The sequence below is a fragment of the Herpailurus yagouaroundi genome, unplaced genomic scaffold, assembly GCF_014898765.1.
Source record: "Herpailurus yagouaroundi ecotype Mexico unplaced genomic scaffold, PumYag 209, whole genome shotgun sequence".
NCBI classification, from domain to species: domain Eukaryota; kingdom Metazoa; phylum Chordata; class Mammalia; order Carnivora; family Felidae; genus Herpailurus; species Herpailurus yagouaroundi.
In genome coordinates this window covers 4,257,053-4,274,760 of record NW_024412440.1, presented here as the reverse complement: position 1 = coordinate 4,274,760, position 17,708 = coordinate 4,257,053, and positions in this window count along the sequence as shown.

The window sequence follows — 17,708 nt, the reverse complement described above, 5'->3', positions numbered from 1 at the left end:
TCATAATTTTTCCTTAACTAAATAAAATACAGCTATGTGCATTGTCTTTACAAGGGAAAATAGGTACATCATCCAAAACTCCTTAATTTCAGCCTCTCACTAATTACACATCTGCTGCTTCTGCCCTTACATGTCTCATTATCCCAGTTTTCATTAGGTGACCTCTTGACACCAGTGACAATCCCACAAAACATAATGGTGGATGTTTATTAATTGGTCATGTACAAATAATCATTCGCTTCATTATAAAACTCAATGTGTGTATGTATGAATATGTGTTCATGTTTCTCCTATTGGATTCTTATTTATATTCTCACAAAAATGCAAAAATGATATGCAGGTGTGTGTTTTTAATAGGTTTATTGCAATTGTTACAATGAAAATTCCATTTTTTTGTTTGCTTCCTCTTTTCCTTCTCATCTTTGTGTGAGAGAAGTAACCTGTCTGAAAGTTGGGTGACACATACATATTGGTGAATGTGCTTCTCAATATGAAGAAAACTTCCATTTCTATTGTCATGCCAAGAAAAAATACTTCAATTTTTCTTTATGCATGTATCAAATAAATGGACTACATGATCATATTTCAGACCCCCCACTTTCTATACTCCTGAAACCTACACCCACTGGTCATTCAAGCATCATCAACAAAACAAGCATCCTAGAATATGCTTATATCTCCAAAAGGTGAACACAACCTGGTTGCCTTTGGGAACAGAGGCTGGAAAACTACGGGTTTTCCTTTTTTTTTATCCTTAATACTTTGTGAATGTTTTCACATACACACGTTTTTTTTTCCCCAAAACTTAACATTTGTATTTTCAAATGTTCACACCATTTTAATCAGAAAAACAGTTTAAATTAGAGTAAAAGTGATTATTTAGATGATTTTAATAAAAACTTCCTAAGTTATGGAAATTTACATGCATTAAAAAATCAAAGTTTTAACTTGATTTAGGGAAATCATAAAAAAAAATTATCCCTTGTGTAGGAGAGCACACCATTGCTGTATTCTTTGCACTAGATAAACATACATTTCTAATGTTCCTAATTCAACTATTTATATGGCTACAAACATGCAGAGAAAAATGTTTTTAAAAAGACTATTTTGTTTTTTATTGGTTAAAAAATAGATTCACAGTGGCTTTTAAAAGCTTCTATTATTACTGTATCATGTTATCCTCTAAAGTTGAGCTATCAGTCCTCATTCTAAATTGTTGGTAACAAAGAAAGACTTTATGCAACTCCCATTTAAGGCAACACAAATAACTGAATGTACCCACAATGCAACTTCCAGACAGAAAATTTAGAGCCCTTTCTATAGACAAACCACAAGATTCCTGAAGAAAATTTACAGCAATATTTCTTCTACTTTATTTTTCAAGTTAATTTTATTAAATTTTATACTTTCAAGTTAATAGCCTATTCATTTATATGATTATTTATTCATTTATTAGAAGAATATAAATTGAGTACCAGTGATGTGCCAGAAATACTGCATGGTGCTGCATATGTAGACAAATGAAGCTGGATGTCTGCCATCATAAAACTTGAAATTGTCACACAAAAATATAGTGTACAAATAAACATTATAAAAAGTGAAAAGCTATAGAAGAAGCAAACATGACTGCTAAGATAGAGGTGACAGGAGAGACTTTATTTGAGTGGTCTGGGAAGATGTCATTAAGAAAGTGATATTTATGCTAATTTGATGGATAAGAAACCAGTCCTGAGAAAAGCATGGGGCAAAAGATTACAGGTAGAGGAACAATCACATGCAGTATGTTAGTATCTTGGACTATTGTAGAAATGTTAAGAAGCTGATAGTGAGTGAAGGGACACATGGTATAACATTAAATTAAAGAAGTAAACAAGGCTGGCCATGCAGGGCTGAAGTCAGGAATTTGGCATGGATTTAAAGTATGATGAGAAGGTTTATAATGAATGGTTTTCAGCAGTGGAGAAATATGATCTCTTTGTGTGTGTGTGTGTGTGTGTGTGTGTGTGTGTGTGTGTGTGTGTGTGTAAGGTGATAGACTTGAAATACAGTTATGAGACAGAATCCATAAAATTCTTAGAATAAAGAAGGAGTTATCAAAGACCACAAATTTTCTACCTTTCTATATGAACTAAAAGAAATTCTTTCGGATTGCACTTATCCTTATCGGTCACCCCTGAACCTTCCATAAAATAATGTTATATTTTAAGAAATGGTTTTATGTCATGTAATCTTAAATATGTATCATATCAGTGTAAGTCCACTTTTGTTATTATACAGTTTCACTGAAAGTTATGATGTTTAAAAATCTTTATAGAATTAACTTTCAGAAGAAATGCCACTATTACTAATGTTAAAAATATTCTAATCAGCAGGCTGCCTTCTATTCCATCGTTTTCTATTAGACATCATCTTAAATAGTAATTCTTTTCAGACTCTAAAATTCAAACCATGGATAAAGTTTTAATAGTAATTGAGTCAATGTAGCCATTTTAATTGATTACCATATATCACACATGTATATATAATTAAAATATAATTATATACTAACTCTACATTCATGATTTTATTTTCTACCAATACAACACAGTAATTATTCACTTATCGATCATTATATATTAATAAATAAAAGGAATGGCTTTAGTCAAGAATTGGTTAGTAATCGATTTTTCATCTGATATTGATTTAATATATGGTCAAATGCCAGTGATGATTCCAATTTCTCATGCAGTTATTTTTTTAATGTTTATTTCTTTACTTGGGGGGGGCCAGAGAGAGAGGGAGAGAGAGTATCCCAAGGAGACTCCATGCCCAGTGTGGAGCCAAACGCAGGGCTCAATCTCACAATTGTGAGATCATGACCTGAGCAGAAATCAAGAGTCAGACTCTTAACCAACTGAGCCAACCAGGTGCTCCTCATGCCGTTCTGCTTAATGGAAAATACAATTTTGGTATACCATAAAGGACCTATTAATACTTACAAAGTACTATTATCTATAACTATTATAACTATTTAATATTAAAATAAAAACTCAAAAAAATAATTTAATACATCCAAATAAAACTGAGTGCTGTTTTGAGAAACATGAAAAATGCAGTGTTCGTTCTAGTAAAGGCAGCACTACACTCTGGTGTCACCCTTGATGACATTCAAATAGGTCACTGACTTCAAAAATAAGAAGGACATAATTGTGACTTGTAGTTTAAGGGTCAGTGATAGAACACTTACCCAAATATTGGATACCAGTTTAAATATAAATGTAGACCTAGTTAGCCTAGGAAAGAAGAAATAAGCATGTTTAGTTCAAGCAAGTAAACTCATCTCAGCCCTGTTTTTCTTGAGGCTTTGATTAATAAATGATATCTTCAAGCATATAACAAAACCTAATGTGAATTTAGTGCAATCATAAATGGCAACAGGAAGGTAAGGAAGAGATTTTGAAAATACTCATCCATCTATCCTGAAACAATTAATCTTCAGAGGAAGTTATTAACATCAATCTCTTTAGCCGAATTCACCTGAGAATTAGATGCTAGTAAAACACATTCATTATCTAACATTTGAGTTTTTCATCTCCAGACTAAAAAATAAGCTAACAACACAAAAGCAATTAAAATATAGTTCTTGTTTAACAATTTCCTCTGTTAATTACCTTTACAAAGAATCAGTCTTTCAAACTGACATGCATCGTGTATAAATTAATCTTACAGGAACAGTAAAGTATACAAGCCTAGCAAGAGTTATTTTATTTTATTTTTCTCAAAAAAAGCACATCAATCATAAATGAGAGCATTAGCCTCAAGACTAACATTTTTCTTGGGTCCTATTTAGAAGCCAGGAGACATGGATTTATTTTGTTTAAATATTAATTGTGTCATATTTTATAGACTTTTAGACAAATCCTCCTTCCAGACATAATTACCTCAATAAAATTAATATTTCAAAAAGCAAATGGGATATGAAATCTATTTGAATGTATGTTTACTGTTATTTTTATTTTATCTATTAAAATATATAGATCTTAATTGCTATCTGCATATGCATGAATTGATCTAAACACAAGACTCTACAGGGGAGACCTAACATTTTAGTTTTTAAAATTAATCAACTGTTATATTAGGTAAGATACAGTAACAAACAAGCTGCTATAACAGATTCTAATTATAAATCGCCCATGCATAACACAAGTATGTTTTTCCCACTCATAACATGTGCGTTCCTGATAAGTAGCATCACTTCCCCCAACTAGTGTTTCAGGAACCACAACCCCTCATCACTGTCATTCCAGGATGGATTTTTGAGTGCTGAGAAGCTGAACCAGAGTTTGGATTCAGTTCTTTGTCTAGTAACAATACAGAAGGGTAAAAAAAATGGACAGCACAGAAAGAAATATTAAAAAATACAATGGCTGAGAATTTTCCAAAATGGATGAAAAGCACCAATCTGGGCAGATGGAAAGGCTGAAATCCAATATGGTGAGACATCTAGAGTCAGGACGACTCTTGAGATTTGTACTGAATGAAGGAAGTGACACTGGGCCTTTGTCCTTCAGGACGCATCATTCATTACTTAGCGCGCACCCTTGGGGAAGAGGTATGATCTTGGGTGAGGCATCTTCTTGTAGCCAAAAGCAATACCACAGAGAGATTTAAGCCATCTATAGCCCACCCTGTTGGTAGCTGTAGAAATGAGGGACATGGAATAGTATCCACCATAATTACATGCACTGGAATGTAAATACTCATGGGATATAGGTGGAAGTCCTGAGATAACTGCTCAATAGCTGGAATTCCTTTGCCACACATTAACTCAGGCTAGTAACTGCTATGCTGCCCAAAGTTCCAACAGGTTTTCAAAAAAAAAGGAAGAAAAGAAAAGACAAGACAAGACAAGATAAGATAAGACAAGACAAGACAGGGGGAGGGGCACCCTGTGGCTCAGTCCGTTGAGCATCCAATTTCAGTAATGATCTCATGGTTCATGAGTCCAAGCCCCACCTCAGGCTCACTGTTTTCAGCACAAGCCTGCTTGGGATTCTCCCTCTCCCTCTCTCTCTGCCCCTCTCCTGCTTGTGCTCTCAAAAATAAAATAAACATTAAAAAAAAAAAAAAAAAAACACTTGTTTTAATTTTCAAACATTACTAGCTGGGAACATACAAAAAGTTACTTTTCAGCCTCAGTGTATTGAATTGTAAAACATTAAAATATATGGTTATAACAATGTATGTAAAAAGTTCACTCGTGTCCCTCCTTTTCCACCTTCCCCACTTGAGTGGGCTTGATTCTTGTTGCCCACTGAGCATTTGTTGACCTGACCATTAAAGGACTTACACTGACTGTGAAGATCAGTGCTGTAAGGCCACCAGCAAAACGTGGCATCCATTTTCTAGTTACGGAATGGTGAAAAAAACAAACAGTCAGTTGAGGGACAGTATTTCTCCCAATCATCTCCCACCAATATTTTATGTATAGAATTGTTGATTTACCTTCCACATCAAAACTAAGGGAACTGTTCCGGCTATCTCTTGCTAGGTCACAACCATCTCTAACTCTGTAGCTGAAAATAATAATTTTTTGCGTATCATGATTTTATATTTGGCTCCCCTCCCTGCTCCCGTTTGTTTTTTCTGGGCTCAATCACGAGCTGCATTCAGCTAAACGTTCTCCCAGGCTGGAGGTTCCCAGCGGCTTTCATCGCGTGTCTAGCAGAGTAGCTTGATTCTTCCACGTGGCCTCTTCTCCTCCAATAAATAGACTGGCTCAGCTGCCTTACCCAGTGGGCCCAAATCAGAAGCTACAAGATCTCTTGAGACCTAGCCTACCCCCGCGACTGGACTTGAGCAAGACAAAGCAGCAGAAGTGACAATGTACCGATTAGGGTGCGAGAGCAAGCGCGGCAAAAGGGCGAGAGGGGAAAGCAATTTTGTACGCTGTATTACCTCTTTAGTCCTTGTTCTCTTTAAAATCTTTCCACTTACAGGGGTCGCCTGTGTGGCTCATTGAGCTCCAACTTTGGTTCAGGTCATGCTCTCATGGTTGGTGGGTTGGAGCCCCATATGGGGCTCTATGCTGACAGCCCCTAGCCAGATTCAGATTCTCTGTTTGCCTCTCTCTTTGCCTCTCCCCCACTTGCATTTTTTTCTCTCTCAAAAACAAACAAACATTAAAATAAATAAATAAGTAAAGAAAATCTTTCCGTTTCCAGGGTATGCACTAACTTCAGGAAATTTATTTCCCCTACCATTTGGAAACCCTTCCTTCCTACCTCCCTGCCTCCCTTCCTTCCTCTTTGTCTTACACTTACTGAAATACAGGCTGGAAGGACTAATCACTTCAGCTGGCGGAGCGCAGGTCCCTCCGCAGCGAGTAAACATGCGGCTGCACTAACCCCGGCAGCCTCCGCGGACTGCGCACCAGCGCAAAGCATTGTGGGAGGGGCCGAGTGAGCTGCGCGCTGAGCTCCCGGTCTGCTGCGTGGTCCGGGCACAGAATGCCTTCTACTCCCGTGACTTTAGTACCCTTAGAATGAGTTCGTGGCTTTAGCAATTCCTGTGTTTCTAGCTCTCTGGAAGGCATATTCCAGGACAGGAAGACACGTAATTGAGTTTCTATTCGGAAATGAGGGGCTCCTCTCTGAGCAGGTGCGTTGTTGGGGTCAGGTATGGAATGAATGTGGTGGTCTCAAAAACCGTTCTTCGTTGGTTTCCAAAGTCCCCAGAATTGCAGTGACATTTGGCGAGCAAGAGCCTGCCCGGGTTAACCAAGCCTGAACGGGAATAACTAGTGAAGATGATTGCGTTTAAATGCTGCCCGCACACCATCCTTCGAGCCTGGGCTTTAATGAGACCCCAATCTCAAAGGTTGAGGGAAAGGCTGGCAAATGGCAGAAAATCTATTAGTTCTTCCTTAGGAAGCCAGGTGGCTGCAGGTTCGTATGCAGCTGTCATCAGTTTGTCATCCTGCTTCAAACTCCAGGGACACATAGGCAGGAGGTAACCGTACTATACTGATCTCAGAGGACTATGAAACATGGCATTTTGGTGAGCCTTCTCAGACCCCTGCAAGGGATTTGTTAGCTCTAGCATACAGGCCAGTTATCTGCCTATCTTCTATTTTAATTTTTTATGTGGCATTAGAAAATGGCAAAAAAATACCCTTCTTATTGTTGTTTTTCCACATACTTCCTGTGTGTTGGGTTGGTAAAATAGAGCTTCCAAAATGGCAGCTGTAGAATGGCATGTGGCTCATAGATTTGTTTTATCTGGCTTGCAGAAGATTTAGCATTCCTGCTGGTGGTGATGGGGTGGGAGGTTAGTTCCCAGTTACTAAGTGGGAGATTGCACATAAAAATTATTTTTAACTTTTTCTGAAAAGTCAGTTTCCTTTTGGTGAGTCAGCTACAATGGGCAATGGCTGCCTTTCTTAGATGAAGCATTTGCTCACCAGTTCGTGGATACTTCTCTGCCTCGGATTTTAGGCTGCACTTGAGCTCACCTCTAGAGAGTTCAGGGGAGGAGCAAACAACTGCCGGGCCAGACACATGTGGGTAGCACTCAGAATGAGCATCTGTATCTGGCAGTAGTTACCCCAATAGTTACGTAAGGTCAGCATTGAGCTTCCCTACTCCTTCACTTGCAACAAAGTCTGCAGGTTAAGAAAGCACAGAACTCTTCCCCAAGAAGATAACAGGGGGCTGCTGTACAAGATCTGTTACAGGGGGACACATAGGCCAGTCTCACTGAGGGATCTACTGAGATAGCAGGGGTTGCAAGGAAGACTGAAAAGTGTGGGAGCTGGGGAGGAAGGTATATCCAGGGCTTCAAACTCAAATGTCTTCTAGGACAGTGAATAAAACTAGACAAATGCATTAATATTTTTCACAGATCTGAGTCCTTAGAACACAATTTTGTGTGACTAGAACAGTGTACAGGAATATAGTTTCTAAGCACTATAATAAGGAAAGAAGGAAATGGAGAAAGGTAAATAAAAATCCATACTGTATTTTCTCAGCAATTACTTTCTCTTTTAAAATTGTTCATATTCTGAGATTCTGAACTTTTAAATCTTGGCATTTCCAAAGACTATGAGTTTTGGATCAAAGTGTACCTGGATCTGAATTTCATTACTGCCACTGAGAGTTACAGTTTTGCTATTTAAATTATTTTAGGCTGACTTTTTCTTTCTAGTTATAACATGAGGTATATCAATTGAACAACAAATGTTAAAAGCTAAGCACTCAATATAGATAATATATAGTTCCTGTTCTGAAAGGGCCACTCGTGTAGAGTAGGTTAACAGACAAGTCCATAGATAAATATAATATATCTCACTATTATGTGGATAAAAATGTGTACCTAGTACAGTAGGGCCACAAAATAGTAAGCAGTCACTTCCACCTGGGAATACTGAGGGATTAAAAAAGGCTTGACAGATGTGGTTCTTGAATTAAATACTGCACTATAGTATATACTCCTCTGGTGGTGGGAAGAGAGAGGCACTGTTGGTTGAAAAAGAACCTAGCAAGCCCAGAGATATAAAACATTCTTGCACATTTAGGAGATGCCTGTTGTTTAGCAAAAGTTGAGCTTAGAGTGGACAGGGGTGGGGGTGGTGGTGTGGAATGTGGGAACAGATTGAGTGAAGAGAAGGGTTATATCGTAAAGGATATTTTGAGTGTCATTAAAATGATTCAAATTTATTCTCTAGATTAAGGATGTTATTAAAAGTATTTGTCAAGGTAGTAAAATGATCAGATTTCAGTTTTTAAAAAATTATTCTGGAGCAATGTGGGGAGTAGATTATAGAAGTGATCGATTAAATGGGAGGCCAGTTATTAGACTAGTCAGGAGAGCATGTGGAAAATGCTTAGAGCTTGAATTGAGACAGTGGTAGGGAAAATGATACCACAGATGAAAAAGCAGTAAAATATCATTAATCATCTAATTGTGGTATCAATTAACAAATAACTTTAATATCCAAATATTAAGTATTTTTTTAATGTTATTCATTTTTGAGGAAGAGAGAGACCGCATGAGCCAGCTAGGGGCAGAGAGAAAGGGAGACTCTATCTGAAGCAGGTTCCAGGCTCTAAGCTGTCAGCACAGAGCCCGATGCAAGGCTTGCACTCACAAGCCGTGAGATCATGACCTGAGGCTAAGTCAGATGCTTAACCAACTGAGCCACCCAGGTGCCCCATCCAAATTTAAGTATTAACATATGACATTAAAGCACTGTTCCAAATAAATAGGTCCTCTTAGTGAATTAGTGTTCCTGAAGTATCTAGAGTTTGTTTTATATTTTCCCCTATTCAACAATGAAACATCCAGTATGTTCCCATGAAAAGTGCATTCCAAGACTGGTCTCTAATTTTATACAGTTTTATAAGCTTCATGGAGTAAAGCATCAAATGACAGCAAGAAAAATCACTCTATACAATTCAAAACCTACAGTGATAATTGCCAACAAAAATTCACAGCGTTCTCATCCTTTTGGAGACATACGTAAAGCCCAGCAGTGTGTATTACCGGTGAATGATAGCACTCCTACTTATTTTTACTGTCTAAATATAAATGAATTATATTATTTGAAAGACCACCATCACATGACTAAATAATGCACATCTTTTCTACTGTCTTTTTGGAAGCTATTTTTCCACACCAGGGAATGAAAACTTGATCTGGCTCAAGCTCCAGATTATGTCCAAATGACTTGGTAGAGAAGAGAAATTCTTCAGTCTTCTTTCAACAAATTCTGCTCAAGTAAGTACTATATATTTACATGTAATTAGATACACACACACACACACACAATCTGTGAATACTTTAAATATTTTAGTTTATCTAGAAATAAGACACATAAAAAACTGATTCAAAGTTTATATAGCAATTCCAGAAATATAACAAAGAAGTTTCTAAATAAATGTCACAGATTTTATAAACAGAAACATCGTGATGAATTAGAATGATTATGGATACCTTTAAGAGAAGGTAACATATAAATTGATCTCTGAAAGCTACAGAGGAATTGATTAGAGAAGAAAAGGGAAAAGGAATTCTCAGCTTCCGCAAAAGTACTTAGCTCTGAGAAGCAGGGCACGTTCTGGAGATAATTAAAAAGCTCATTATGTACATGCTCCTTCACTTATTTACAGTAATATCAAAGCTGAAATAATTCTAATACAGAGTGGTGAAAATAATAAAATATGACATAATTAAGTTCAACAAGAAGAGAACAGATGATGGATGTAACACAGCTAGAAAGTAAGAAAAGAAGTGAAGGTGTCTTGGCTTAAATATAATTACCTTGTTTGGTTCAGTAAGTTTGGTGGTCATCAGACTATATTTTATGTAGGGATTCTTTATAATTTCATAAATCTCTGGTAATAGAAGAACCGAACCAAATTTGACATCTAAATTATGGTATTTCTGTTTATGTAACATGTCTAAAACATTCCAGTATTATGGTTACACTAGTGCCATAAATTATCCTCTGTTCACTAAAAATAATATATGTGTTATTCATCAGCTTGCAGAGCACTTTCAAGGATATTAATTCAAGTGATTCTCACAGTGACCCTCAGAAGGAAGTATGGTTGTTGCCACTATCATTATCATTATCATCATCATCACTATTTTACCATTGAGTAAATAGCTGCTCAGAAGAGTATAATAAATTTTTCAATTCATAGAGCCAGAAATCCAGTCTAAGTTTTCATATAACAAATTTTTTTGTTTTATATAATGTTGCACATCTTGACAATTTACTAAAATTTAATATAAAAACATTAGTGGAATACAAATGAATATACTGGCTATTTGGGGGGGTAATTGTTTTTTCCGTGTAATCATAATCAAGACTTGTGGTTAGTTGTAGATGGTAGGAAGGGCAGAAATTTATTACACAGAAAACCAAGTCAATGTTAAAAATGAACACATTCAGATTTTCTGAATGTGGTAAACTTTTAAAATTTCTCAGCATTACAGACATATGTATTAATAATTCAGAACCTGAAAACTAGTATTTATTGACCTCTATTTTGTTATTCACTTTTTATAGTAATCTTATCTTAGTAGTCATGTTATAATTTGCACTCAATAAGTGGTAACTATGGCATTTTATTTAACTGCATATCTCCAAGGTTAGCACAGTGATAATCATGTTGCAAGTGTCCAATTTGATTGATAAAACTTACATATTTGATAACATTTGATTTAAAAAATTAAAGATGATGAAATTAAGAGTCAGAAATTTTAGAATATTTGCGCAAGATCTCACAGTCGGGCTTTAAAATAACTGCAGCCTTGGAAGAGACTCAAAGCCAGAGATCACATTTAATTGTGATGCCCAGATTCCTGACCCACAGTAATGGTGAGAAGATAAATGTGTTTTTAGTGACTAAGTTTTGTAGTAGTTTGTTACAAAGCAATATATGACTGATACATTTGACATAATGTAAGATTGAATCAATTTCAAATAATTGAAACCATGAAGAATATGTTCTAAGGTCAAAATGGAAACACAGCAGAAATCAATAACAGAAAGATAGCTAGAAAGATAGGTAAAGTTTGGAAAATAACCAAACACTTCTAAATAATCCTTGGGTAAGAGTAGAAATAGCAATAAAAGTTAGAAACATGTTAAAAACATTAAAGGCTTGCATGGTATCAACACACCAAATTTTAATGCAAAGCTTTCCATATATAAATGACTGAACTGTACTGGTATCTGATAACACTAACACTTTACAATTTTGTGAAAAATCATATTTAAATTATTAGAAGTAGGACCTGGTCCCAGTATTGAAGTAACACTTCAATACACACCCAGCCCAACCTCTTTTTCCCTCTTTGCAAAGCAACGTATTTTTGATACAACCTGCATTTCATTGTTTAGTGAATAATACTTCTATGTTGCCATTTATGACAAGAAAAGAAGGTACATGTAACTAATAAGATTGGAAGACAGGTCATAACTAGAGGTACACCAAGACATGAAGACTATTATTAGGATCCTATACAAATACAGCACGGATTAAAAATGTTCCCACGAAGAAAACATCATGCACAAATGGCTTTCAGTCTATGACTACAGAACTTTCACAGAAATGATTGTCTCAGTATTGAATAAACTCTTCCAATTAATAGGAAAAATTGAATATTTCCTGACTCATTCTGTGCTTCATTCAAGAGCAAAACTAGTTAAAGACACAATAAGAATCAAAATTAAAGCCATTAAACTTATTAATATAGATACAAACATCTTTTGATAATTTGCAAACTAGTAAACTAAATAATGTACATAGGTGTATTTGTGTATAAGCCAATATTGGGTTTATATATATATTTCCAACATCCTCACTGAGAAATAGTATTTTACATCAAAGTACAAACTGAAAATATATATTTATAAATATCCACATTTGGCAATGTGCATACTAAACATCTATAGTTAAGTTATATACACATGTGTTTATATTTGGCAAAGTGATTAAAACTATTAGAAAAAAAAAGCACTGAGATTTAAACTGTGCTATAGTATTGATGGTTTAAATAAATTTGAATTTATTGTTTATAAATACATCTGTATGTGCTTAAAAGGAATACATTTTATAATTAAAAGATATATTGAGACTAAAAATTGAAATATAGTGTCAAAATCATAATCTATTAACTAGCTATAAAAAGTAAATATTACTAACAATGGAAACTACCAATGACTTAAGAAATACAAGATATATTTTGCCTCATCTCTAGACTTTGTCTCATTTTCCATTAAGAACACCTTTTGATAAGAATTATGGAAGCAATTTTTCAATACCAATAAAATGTTGGGGCGCTTGGGTGGCTTGGTCGGTTAAGCGTCTGACTTCGGCTCAGGTCATGATCTCACAGTCCGTGAGTTCGGGCCCCACGTCAGGCTCTGTGCTGACAGCTCAGAGCCTGAAGCCTGTTTCAGATTCTGTGTCTCCCTCTCTCTCTGCCCCTCCCCTGTTCATGCTCTGTCTCTCTCTGTCTCAAAAATGAATAAACGTTAAAAAAAATTAAACAAAAAATATAATGTATGAAAACATGTTAAAGTCCTTACATAAAATCTTAATAATTACAACTCCTGAAATAATACCCCTATATTTCCCCCCAGAAAAACCCAAAAACACATTATTATAGGACATCTTCAAATAAGGGAAAAATCATAATTAGTAAATAAATAAAGTTGAAATTTTAATCAGTTGAAAAAGTATGTATATGATTATTAATATACTAAAATTATAGGCAATAGAAGTTCCATGATAGGCACTAGAGGAACAATGCAAATTCAGTGTCTGTTATTAAGCTCTTCATATTTTTATGGTGGTACCAATGAGAGAAGGCAACACAGCTCCTTCACTGCCACCACCCACCATCTCCCAAAAAGGAAAGGAGGTTTGTTATGGGCTTGGTAAATTTAAGGACTCTAACTGGACCTTATTGTTAAGAGCCTTGGGGTTTTAAAAAACCTATACAAGGCAAAACTCTTTGCTCCTGGCTTTCTTCTGTTGGTTTTCCCTTTGATGTGATCTTCTCAGACTCTTTTCCTCCTAATCAGAATCAAAAGATGCAGAGGCCAAGATGTGGGTGAGAATTTAGAGAGAAAACATGAAAAATACTGCTTGATCTATTTTAGTTGTAGGCCTTAAGCTCACTTCTAACCCTGAGCTCAACTGAAAACGGTTCTGGGGTCTATGGAGCCAAAACAGTTACTAGTAATAATACATCCCTTTGTATAGCCTTGGTCTCTGTGCACATATATATCCCTTTAGAGAATGTCCCGGGTCACAGGCAGACAGCCATTTAAGGAGAAGATTCAAATATTTAGGGTCTTAGGTCCCAGAAATATCTCACTCAATCTTTTCAAATGCTATATAGCAAAAGACAAGTGTGTATAAATACAAAGTGTCTTTGAGGATAAGGTACAATATATTAACAGGAGAGATTATAAAGTTAAAAGAAGCATGAAAGAGTCAATGATCTGTACAATCCATCAGAAGCATTGAGTGTGGTGAAGTGATAGCATATCTAACAAAATTCACCTATTGGTAATCCATTTGTTTCCAAAGCCAAGTGAAATATGACTTCATGGGATAATGAGAGGAAAGAAAAAGCAATATGAAAGCAGTAGAATTTGTGTGTGTGTAACTTTATGATACATTGGTATGTGAGTGAGTTTGTCTCTTACTGTATTGTCCACAATAAGAGCTAATCTACTAATCTACTTGTTTCCAAAACTGTAAATGACTTTATCTCCCATACCTGAACTCCCTGCAGGAGCTATAGGAAGCAGATGTTTGCACTGCCACCCCTCCATTACCTTGAGAGTCTATTCCAACTTGATGTTCATTCCCGACTGTTTAGTGCCTCTCCCGTGAAAGTCATCAACCATATTCATATTGCCAAATCTGATAATCGTTTCCATTTTTCTCAGTTCTTCAACAGAATTTGGCACAGTTGCTCACTTCTTAAAAATATATATCCTACTCTCCCTTCTGTTTCTCTGTAGCACATTGGCAGCTCCCTTTGAGAATCTGGTTCTAGATTCACCACTTCCCGGTAAACTCTAAGTTTCAATGTATCCCAAGCTTCTAGGATCTCTTTTGCTTTGTATCTGTAGTCACTTTTTGTTACTTTCACCCTTGTCTCAAGGCCTCAGACACCACCTATATGCTGACATTTCCCAAATTAATATTTTCCCCTAACCACTTTCTCATGCTGCAGATTCAGATAGCCAATTTTGTGCTTGATAATGCTCATTGGGTACGTACATCGAATCCTCATATAGCATGTCAAAGCTGATCTCATATCTATGATATCCCCTCCCAAGAAAAAATACATTATTTATCCAGTGGTCCCCATTTTGATAAATAGTCCCACTATTCATACAGTTAGTCAGACCTAGAACTTTGATTTTTCTTGGCTGTTCTTATTACCCAAAACCTATATATATCTCCGCATAAAAGCTTATTGACTCCAATTTCAAAATACCTGAAACAATAATTTCATACAAAGCACACTGGTGTTCTCCACTCAAGCCTTTTTTTTCTTGCTCATTAATGACTTCAAAAGCCTCTAGAATGGTTTCCCTGCTTCTGTTCTTTCCATTCTATAAACTTTCTCTACATGTTAGCTACAGAGCTACTAAAAGCTATTGAAAAAATGAATCTAGACATAGAATTTCTTTTACAAAAATTAAATAAAAATATAGCACTATGATGTAAAATGTAAAACTAATGTAATGTAAAAAAAATGTAAAATGTAACACTATAAACTTCTTAGAAGACAACACAGGAGGAAATCTACATGACCTCAGGTTTGGCAATACCTTTTTAGTGCCAAAAGTAAAATCCATGAAAGAAAATTTGATAGTTTGACCACATTAAAATTAAAAAGACACTCCTAAGAGATTAAAAGACAAGCCACAGACTAGGAGTCTGGAAGATTTACAAACAACATACCTGATGATTAAAAAAAAAAAAAACTTGTATCCAGAATATACAAAGAACTCTTAAAAATCAATAATAAGTAAACAACAGACAAAAAATCTGAACAGATACCTTAACAAAGAAGATACATAGATGGCAAATAAGCATATGACAAAGTGATTACATGTGTAATCAAGGGATTGAAAATGAAAATAAGATACCACTATACAACTATTAGGCTAAATCCGAAATACCAACAACTAACTGCTGATAAGGAAATGAAGCAGTGGGGATTTTCATTCATCTCTGGTGGGAATGCAAAATGGTACAGCCACTTTGAAACACTGACAATTTCTTGCAAAATAACGTAATCCTTATCGTATGATCTACCGATTGCATTCTTTGATATTTACTCAAATGAGTTGAAAACTTATGTCCACGTGAAAATACACACACAGATGTTTATAACATCTTTATTCATAATTTCCAAGTCTTGGAAACAGCCAGAATGCCATTTAGTAGATGAATGCATAAACTGTATTACATCCTACAATGGAATATTTTTCAGTGATAAAAAGAAATGAGCTATCAAGCAACAGAAACACATGGAGGAACCTTAAATGCATATCACTAAATGAAATCAACCAATCTGAAAAGGCTACATACTTTATAATTCCAACTATACATCATTCTGAAAGAGGCAAATCTGTGGAGACAGTAAAACTATGGTTGCCAGAGATTCAGGGGAGGGATGTGTAAGTAAAACAGGAGATTTTAGGGCAGTGAAATTATTCCATGTGATACAATAATGGTGGGTACAGTTGCCAAAGCCTATAGAATGTATAACACAAAGAATGAACCCTAATATAAGAATGGACTTAATGTATCAATGTTGACTCATCAATTATAACCAATGTACCACACTAGTTCAAGATATTAATAGAGAAAACTGTGTAAGGATGCAAGGAGGGTGCATATAGGAACTGTATACATTCCACTCTATTTTTATGGAAAGTTCAAATGCTCTGTAAGATAAAATTTTATTTTTTTAAATGCTGTTGAAATTATATAGTCTAATATATCTAGTATGTTTTCAGATTTAAAATTACTCTTAAAGACTTTAAGACTTAAAGTCTTAATCTGTAAAATAACTCTTGCCAGAATTCAGAAGAGTTTGCATGATCCATCTCCTGGCTGTCTTTCAGATATCACTTTCTATCTATCTTCTACCCATCCTGGCTTTAATGCACCTTGAGCATTACTGGTCTTTATGCCCTTCCTACGCAAGTCAAGCATGCTTATCTTCAGCGAAGTTGCTTCCGCTACTCTTTACATGGAATCCTATCCTCCCTTTCTGCTTCATATTTCTTTTTAATACTCCTATGTACAATATTATGTTTCATATTAATTTGTGTATTTATTGCCTATGTGGCAAGGAAGTATGAAAGATTCATGAAAGAAAAGAGTGTTTTGTTCGCTGCTGTATCTCCACTTTGTAGAATAGTGCCTGTCATAGAACAGGTGCTCCCTAAATAGTTGTAGAATTAGTGATTGAAAGACTTGCAGGGAACCATTTTTAAATATTTTGAAAACTTCTATAAATACACAGAAGTTAAAAGTACAACAAATCCCCATTTACCCATGACCAGACTTGAAGAATTGTCAACATTTTGAAGAGAGTCATTAAATATGGCACATCTATTATTTTAATGACAGTTCATTTTATCAACTTCTTTTAATGTGAGCAAATGGTCTGTAAAACAGACAAAAAAATTATCATGTGGCAAAAAGTCCCACACTGCATTAATATAACAAATCTATAAACAAAATAACTCATCATTATAAAACACCATATGTGAGTATATTAAAGCATTCTTACATACTCCCATAACAACGATAAAATAGCAGATTAAACACACAGTTGAAAATATTTCTCCTGACTTGCTGCTCTTCATTTTACACATTTATTTATTCTGCTTCCTTCAGGGCAGTACTTTTATCATCATCCTTTTCAATTTCTCATATCTCTGTGATGTCCTGTTCAAAGACCTCCTGGAACATGCATCTTTGGGACTATGTCTGCCTAGACTATTTGACCTTTAGTATCCAGCTTTTTTAGTTTATCTTATCAGCTACACTTGTGCCTCACTGAAACCCTTTCATAATTGGTGTAGAGACTATCAATTTCTATACTCATGCCATCTCATGTTTTAAAGAATTCTCTTAGCTTCATAATATAATGCACTGGAAGAATATGCA